At 49.5% G+C, this 7,491-nt stretch overlaps 1 protein-coding gene across 2 annotated transcripts in view; it reads right to left on the reverse strand.

Moving 5' to 3' along the window:
- FOXN2 (forkhead box N2) overlaps nucleotides 1-7,258 on the reverse strand; it is a 31,813-nt gene extending 24,555 nt beyond the window's left edge. The window contains exon 1 of one of the 2 annotated variants that reach the window (XM_082756542.1): nucleotides 7,169-7,258. The gene's annotated coding sequence lies outside the window, so the exon portion shown is untranslated. Of the gene's footprint in view, nucleotides 1-6,405; nucleotides 6,488-7,168 lie in introns of those variants that run through there. The other variant, XM_082756541.1, reaches the window with a different exon arrangement.
- Between the last annotated feature and the right edge of the window lie 233 nt (nucleotides 7,259-7,491).

Raw genomic sequence — 7,491 nt, forward strand, 5'->3', positions numbered from 1 at the left:
AGCTGTGCTCCCAGCAAAGCAGGGCGCCAGCACCCTGCCCACTCCTCCTCCTGCCTTGGAAGCCAGGAGAACTGAAGGGTGATTGTTTCAGGTGGTTATTAGCCTCTTCGAGTCAGTCTGCCACACAGAGAACCTGTGAACTTCTGCATTTCTTCCTGGCAAAAGTGTGTGCAAAAGAAAACAGAGGGGCTCCAGGTGCAACAGTTCCAAGCTTCTCCCATTTTAACGTCAATAACCTCCCACACCCTTTCATCTAATTAAGGGCAGGGGCTTAAAAAAAAAAAAAAAAAAAAAAAAAAAAAAAAAAAAAAAAAAAAAAAAAGGAAACTAATAACAACTGATGAAAGGATCTGATATTAATAGAAGCTAAAATACACTCAGCATAATTTGAAAAGGGAAGGGCATAAAACCTTATCATAGCCTAGGAAAGGAAACAGACATTTTATCCAACATCTAATTTGTATTTAAAAAGTTTGTTAATTAAATATACATACACACACACACGTTTTTGGGATTAAAATAAGTATTTTGAAGGAAAACGATATGTAAACTCAGATAGGCCCAGGCAATGGGGCCCTCCAGGCCTCATCCATCGCAGAGCCTTTGGACTGTGTCCTTCAGGGTTGCCTCCAAGGAGCCTGAAATCGCGCTGTGAAGGGCTGCAGCCAGCTTGGGACACGGTTCCTCCTGCCTCGGATTTAAAACGTGCATGTGAAAGCAGTCCAGGTATAACAGAGAAACTGGGAAGTGAAAAAAAAAAAAACAAAAAACAAACAAACCAGGGAAATCTAAACCATTTAAGAGAACTTGGGTGTCACTGGAAGTGGAAAAGCTTGGTGGTTTTTTTGTTTGTTTTTAAACAGGAAAAGTGCTTTATGTCCAATAGCAAAGCTGCTTAAATTCAGTACACTGCTTGCTAAATGAACTAAAACACACACAGACGTGAGCCACTGCTATGTTCAGAAATGCCTCATTTGAGCAAGTGTATTGCCATGTAGGGCTGATGCTGATTTTGTTTTCATGATAACTGTTACATGTTTCTCTACCGTCCCCTTGAACCAGAAGTGAATATTCTTTTAGCTACATTTCAGCTACTTTCTGTAACAATTTACTACTACTAGCAAACAATGTTATATTTTCCATATCACTTTTCTGCCTTCTTCAGCCTTAAAGCACCAGAATTTCTCATTTTCCACTGAAAACCAACACGCTCGAGCTTCACCTGAAGTGACCCTTACGCAAGATTTAATTTACAAGCACCATCAGCGCCTAACACAAAATACCCTTCACATTATGACTTCGTAATTGATGAGCTTTCGCAGATTGCTATTTCCCTGTTACCAAAGTGCAGGTTTTCCTCCCAGTTGTCAGGCCCAGACACATTTTGAGAGGGCTTTTCAGGAACCCTCCCTGTGCAGGACAGGCCCAACTTCTGCCCTGCTGCTTGATTTTCCTTTTAGCCATATCCCAAAAGCAGCTGTTAGCATCAATGTATCTTGATGCAGGCCAAATATACGAACACCACCTGCTGGCATCCTCAGAAGCACTAAGGCACTCCCAACTCCGTTGAATCTGACTTTCTGTATTAAAATTCCACCAGAAGAATCCCTCTGCTAACAATGGCTGGGGCACAAGATGATCCTTTCTTCCCCACAGCAATCAGACGCTGGAACAACTGGGCCAACCCAGTTCGTCGTCACACAGAGCCCTGCGGGCTGCCGGCACACCTTCAGATGAAATCCGACGGATGATGCAAGTTTCTCTGACTGCAGAGGAAAGGCAGCTGTGCCAACAGGTAGGTCACTGAGGCACCAGCTGACATCCGACACTTCTCAGACTGCACAGCCAAGAGTCCAAAAGCAAATGAGCTCGTACTTTGACTGGTCAACATCCCTACACCAGGTGACATTTTCTGATTGCTGGTCCAGGGATTTTGGCTCACCGGCCAGAGGATGAGGGTTGAGCAATTGCTCCTGCTGTTTGGCAACCAGCTTCCCAGCTCCCACTCCCAGTTTGAGTTTGTGTGAGCTTTTCAGTCACCGAGCAATCTTCGCAGGCAGTAATTATCTTTTAGGCGACTACACACTTGTCCCGAATGCAAGCACAATGCAGTGCAGCAACAGGTTGTTGAAAAGGAAGCAAACAGCAACCACACATTAACCAGGAAACTACAAGTAGCTACAAAGTGCAAGACAAGAGCGTACTAAAAATGATCCAAAAAAAAAAAAAAAAAAAAGACGACAAAAAAAAAACCCTAAGCATGGTCTCTCTACCTCAGGCAGGACTTGGAAGTACATGAGGTCCCACTTTGTGAAGCACACACCCCATCCCCAAAAAAGCGAGTGCATTTCATGCAGCATACACAGGTGGGGCGCTCACCTGGTGGAAAATGAGTGAAATAATATAAAGATGGAGTAGAAGCACCTGAGTACCCCCAATCCAATGCTTAATAGATGGAAAACATGGTCACTCCAGCAGGGTCAGAGGTATCCAGTGATGCTGTTGAGGCACACTGAGCAATGCCAACCAGTAGCTCTGACACAGACAGGCTGTGCTCAGTGCCAGCAGAGGGGAAGGACAGCACTGCCTCTCTGCAACGCATTTCTAACTTGTTCCTTTGGTAAGTCCCAGAGAAGAGGTGGTACCGGTGGTACCCAGCTTGGACTAAACCGCCCTCCTGTAGGACAGCCAGCGGGGGTACCACAGGGGCAAGCAAACCACATGGGGACTTTCTGTCAGCAGGAACTGGGTGAAAGCAAGCACAACTCATATTCAAATCCTTGCAGAGGGCACAGAAGGAGAGATTTCTACAGCAGCAGTAGCTAATTTAATAAGGGAGCTCTTAAGATACCCTAACCTCTGAAGAAAAGCAGAGAACTTGAAGTCTAGGTTGAACTTAGAAGAAAAAAAAAAAAAAAAAAGATTTGAACATAATAGAAAAAAGTAAAAACAACATTGCTGAGTTTTGGCATAAATCATCTGATATACATACAAATCGCAAGCTTCCCTTAAAATGAAACTGGCACTCAGGTAACCATCCTGTAACACTGATAACACAGGTAACCACCCTACACACAACAGCCAGTCCTCCCAGTTACCTCCAGGCCCTCAACAGCTCTTTTCCAGTGCAAGTGGGAACCAGTGCTTGTGCTTCGGAAGCCCTAACGTTTTACAGGAAAGAGACAAGTACCAGAGGCCACAGGGATGCCATCCAGCATCAGACAGCACTTCCTCTGCACTACCTAATTCATTACTAAATGGGTAAGTTGTCTCTTACCTGAACTGTATTTTGCGAATGCCCTGGAGTATCCGTATGTGCTTTTACCCAGCACAGGGAGGCGGAGAAAGAAAGTTTATCACCGCTCAACATGTGCTCAGATCAGCAAGTGAGAAGGCACGTGCAATATGGCAGGGAATGGATAAACATGTACATGTATTATGTGCAAAGGTCCCTTCAGAGACAGCATAGAAGCATCTCAGACATTTCTTGTTTTACTTGCGGATGTCTTCTCTGGGAGTCAAGGAAGCTGCCAGAGCTGGTACAAGACATGCAGGCAGCACACAAAACCTAAGACAGAAACCAATCCTTGAATACATGATACCAGGGACCTGGACAAGGTTTGCAGTTTGCAAGTGCACACTTGTCAGCAGACAAAACAGCGTGTTTACATGAGTCACAAAACACCGATGACAGCAGAATTTCTGCACAGGAAGTTGCACAACACCATCTAATTGTCAAGCAGGAGGCACAGGAGGCAGACTCAACTGCCTCACTCTATCTACTTCCCTCCAAAAAGGAGGCTGGTTGCAACCAACACCATGACATCTCAGGCATGATCTTATCCATAACGCACCTCATTACATGGGAGGGGGTGGAACAACAAAAAGAAAACTCAAGGAGCCAAATGGAACAAAACATGCAGAATTCACACCTCTGCTAAAAGGTGAAAAGCTGCAGCTGACAGCCTTCACTTACGGGGACAAAAGGCCTAAGGCTGCTTCTCCTTGATGAAGGGTCTGTGAAGGAAGGCAGTATTTCACACAGCTAATTTTGCACCTTGATGGTGCAGTAAGAATATCCCATTGAAGGATATGGCCTAAGAGGCATAGAGCAACAGCAGCGGTGAGCACACCACCCCCTCTTCCAATGCCCGCATGTTCTGCAACCTCACAGGTTATGGTCCAGCTGGGAGGAAGGCAGAATTACAACCCTAGTGGCAACAGCATCAGAACTGCCACTGTTTTTATGGGAACCAACATCTCCACGCAAGAGCCATACCACTTTCTCGTCAGTTTGAGCTAATCCCTGTATGGCCTCTTCAGGTGCCAAGTCATCTTGTTGGCTGAAAGAGTCGGCCTTCGCTCTACGTGATGGTTCTTCAAGGCAACTAAGTTGAGCAGGCAGAGCCTGTTTTTAGTAAAGATGGTAAAAAATGAGATGCTTCTGCTACACTGGCTTGTCAGGCAATCCTTCTAGTGTGACAGTTCCAATACACATCCCTGTATCTGTTAGTTCCTTAATGGACTGGCATGTTCCTACACTGCAATAGCTGTTGGCAATGCTGGCACCTTTCATCATGAACTCCCCAGAGGAAATGGGAAAGCTCTTCAAGAAGCAAACGTTTGGCAGCTGGAGCTGTTGAATCAGCACACTCCTTGGTTGATGTCCCTTTTGGAATAAAACACTTTAGGGCTAAGCAATACCTACAGAGCTCCTTCAGTACAGCTTGGCCTGCAGCACCTGAAGGGGTCAGACCTTCATCCTGGCAACAAAGACATCGACCAGGTTTCATACCAGTGAATCCCCCCAAAAGCACTTGGAACCACACACCCAGAATGCTGCAAGACCAATGCCTCCAACCCCCAAATCCCTCTGCTCCCAAAGGCAGCACTGCAGCCTGAATGAACATAGCATCCTCACCACACTCTGCAAGCGTAAATGTGATGTAGAGCATCAGAGCTCTGCTTATGGGCACATTAAAAAGAAACAAAACAAAACACAGAGAAGTCCTACACATTTTATGTATCTCAAACATATGGTGTTAGAATTCCCATCTCATTTGTATTTCTCCAAAAGCCAAGTCACAGCTTGACAACAGTTTTAGGCCAGTGTAAGCAACAACTGCCAGAAAAAGCAGTTCCCCCTGTGACCACTCTGGCTGCTCATACCCATCCCCACACTGACCCAGTCCTTGAGGTGGTGTGGATATCAGTGTGGTGTACCACACAAAATGGACAGGTGGGTAAAACTGAGGTGAGGCTGGGACTTACCTTCCTTCGTAAGTGGCAGGAATGGACCACACGCTGAGCACCTACACTGGGGTGAAGGCAACATGGGAACAGACGAGCACAGAAATCATGACAACTCACTACCTTATTCCGTAAGCAGCATAAGGGAATTATCCTGCCGAGCACTTTGCACTGAGGCATACAAAAACTATTCCCAAGGTCCAAAGAAGTTGGACATGCCTTGGACCTGAGCAGAAGCCATGTTGCTGCAGCCCCATAATGCCTGGTTTAAAAATAATACATACTGGTACTTAAGTTCATTAGCTCAAGCTCTGTGCCATGCTAATTGCCACAGTACAGGTTTCAAGTCAAAGCTGCCTTGTCCAGCTACCTTCTGTAGAGCTTGGGAAATGTCAACTGGCACCTGTCAAAAACAAACATGCACCAACACCACAACGCTGTTCCAAGTTTTGTCAATGTAGGACTGTGCCAGCTTCATTTATCTTGCACAGATTCATCGCCACACTGGGTTTCTAGGAGAACACAAGACCCCCAAATCCAAAAACATAACAGAAGTTGATTGAAATGATTCACATGATGGTACATTGCAAGCCAACCACTACCCAAGTCCACTTGGATCTAAGTCACCCATAACAAGATTTGGAGTATACACCACTTGCCACATTTCTTAAAATTATCTTGATCTGTGCCAAACCATGGGTTAGGCACAAACCTAACCAAGTTATCCTCAAAGCATTGAAGTAAAATGTGACTTAGCATTTTTTTTTTAACAGGTTTTGCAGAATATGTTCATCTCTAGCCTAGCTAACCACTGAAATAGGGACATACGCTTACTGGGCCCTGCCTCTTTGTTTGGGCTTTAACAGAATCCAAATCTTTATGGGCAGAAGTGTGATCCCCCTACAAACTGAGACACCAGGCGCACGTTCAGGTAACCCACACACACATTATGCAGCTCCTCAGCCACGGGTGTGCTCCAGCACCAGGCTCCACCTCACGCAGGTAAAAGCCCCGGGCCTGTGAGCCAGCAGGAGCAGCTCCCAGCCCCGTCAGTTCCTTATCAAGAGGGTTTCCAGAGCCTCCACCTGCCCTGCAGGATGCCCCCAGCCCACCTCCCGCACCCCCCCAGCGCGCAGCAGCGCCCCGCGCACCCACCTGCATTCCTGGGGAAACTTTCCACCAATTTGGGCAAAGCCGCGCGCGCAGCAGGATAACCTACAGCGCGTACCGCTTGCTTCACTCCCTAACTACCAAACGAGCAGCTCCGGGATTTTATTTTATATTTAAAAAAAAATAATGCTGGAAACACGGAAGAGCGAGGCGCGGCTCGGCGGGCCGAAGGCAGGCTCGGGGGGGGGGGGGGGGGGCGAGCCGGCAGGCTGCCTGCCCGCCTGCCTCCTCATTAGCGCTCATCAGCTAACGAGCCCGGCTCCCCGGGGCCAGGCGGGCACAGCCGGGGGTGCGGGAGGAGGAGGAGGAGGAGGAGGAGGAGGAAGGGGAGGAAGAGGAGCCGCCCCCTCGCGCTGCCGGGCAGCGCTTCCTCCCGCCGCCGCACGCCGAGGGCCGGGGCGCCATTTCGGGCCGAGCCGTGCCGAGCCGTGTGGTGCCGAGCCCAGCCCAGCCCGGCCGAGCCGAGCCGTGTGCTGCCGAGCCGTGCCCGCAGCGCCCCGCCGCCGCCGCCCCATTGTCCCCCCTATGCCCCCGCGCGGCGCCCGGCCCGGCCACGCGTCCCCGCCGCCCCCCCCGGCAGCCTCTTCGCCGCGCCCTCCCTACTAGGAGAAGCCGAAACCCCCTCAGACCCTCCCGAAATAATAAATATATATATATATATATATATACATATATTTTGTTCTTTTAAATAAAATGGAGAAAGCAACCGCGGGCGGGTAGACGGGAAGGGAGGCGGCCGCTCACTCACCGCGGTCATGAAGCCGCGCTGCCGGGAGCGCGGGCACAATATGGCAGCGGGGGATGTGTCAGGGAGCAGCAGCTGCGGCGGCGGCGCCTCCCTCCCCGCCTCCCCATGGCAACCGGGCCCGGCCGCCACCCCTCCGCCGCCTCCCGCCCCGCCCCGGCACGGCCCGGCCCGGCCCCGGCCCGCCCCAGCCTCCGAGCCCCGTCAGGGAGCCCGGCCCTGGGCGGGGGGGGGAGCCCGGTTCCCGTCGAGGCTCCCCGGCCCTAGCCCTGCCCCCGAGCCAGCGGCCGCCCGGAGAAAGTTTCCTGGGCAGCTTGCTTTCCCCA

This window comes from Aythya marila (genome assembly GCF_965140915.1).
Source record: "Aythya marila genome assembly, chromosome: 3".
Lineage (NCBI taxonomy): Eukaryota > Metazoa > Chordata > Aves > Anseriformes > Anatidae > Aythya > Aythya marila.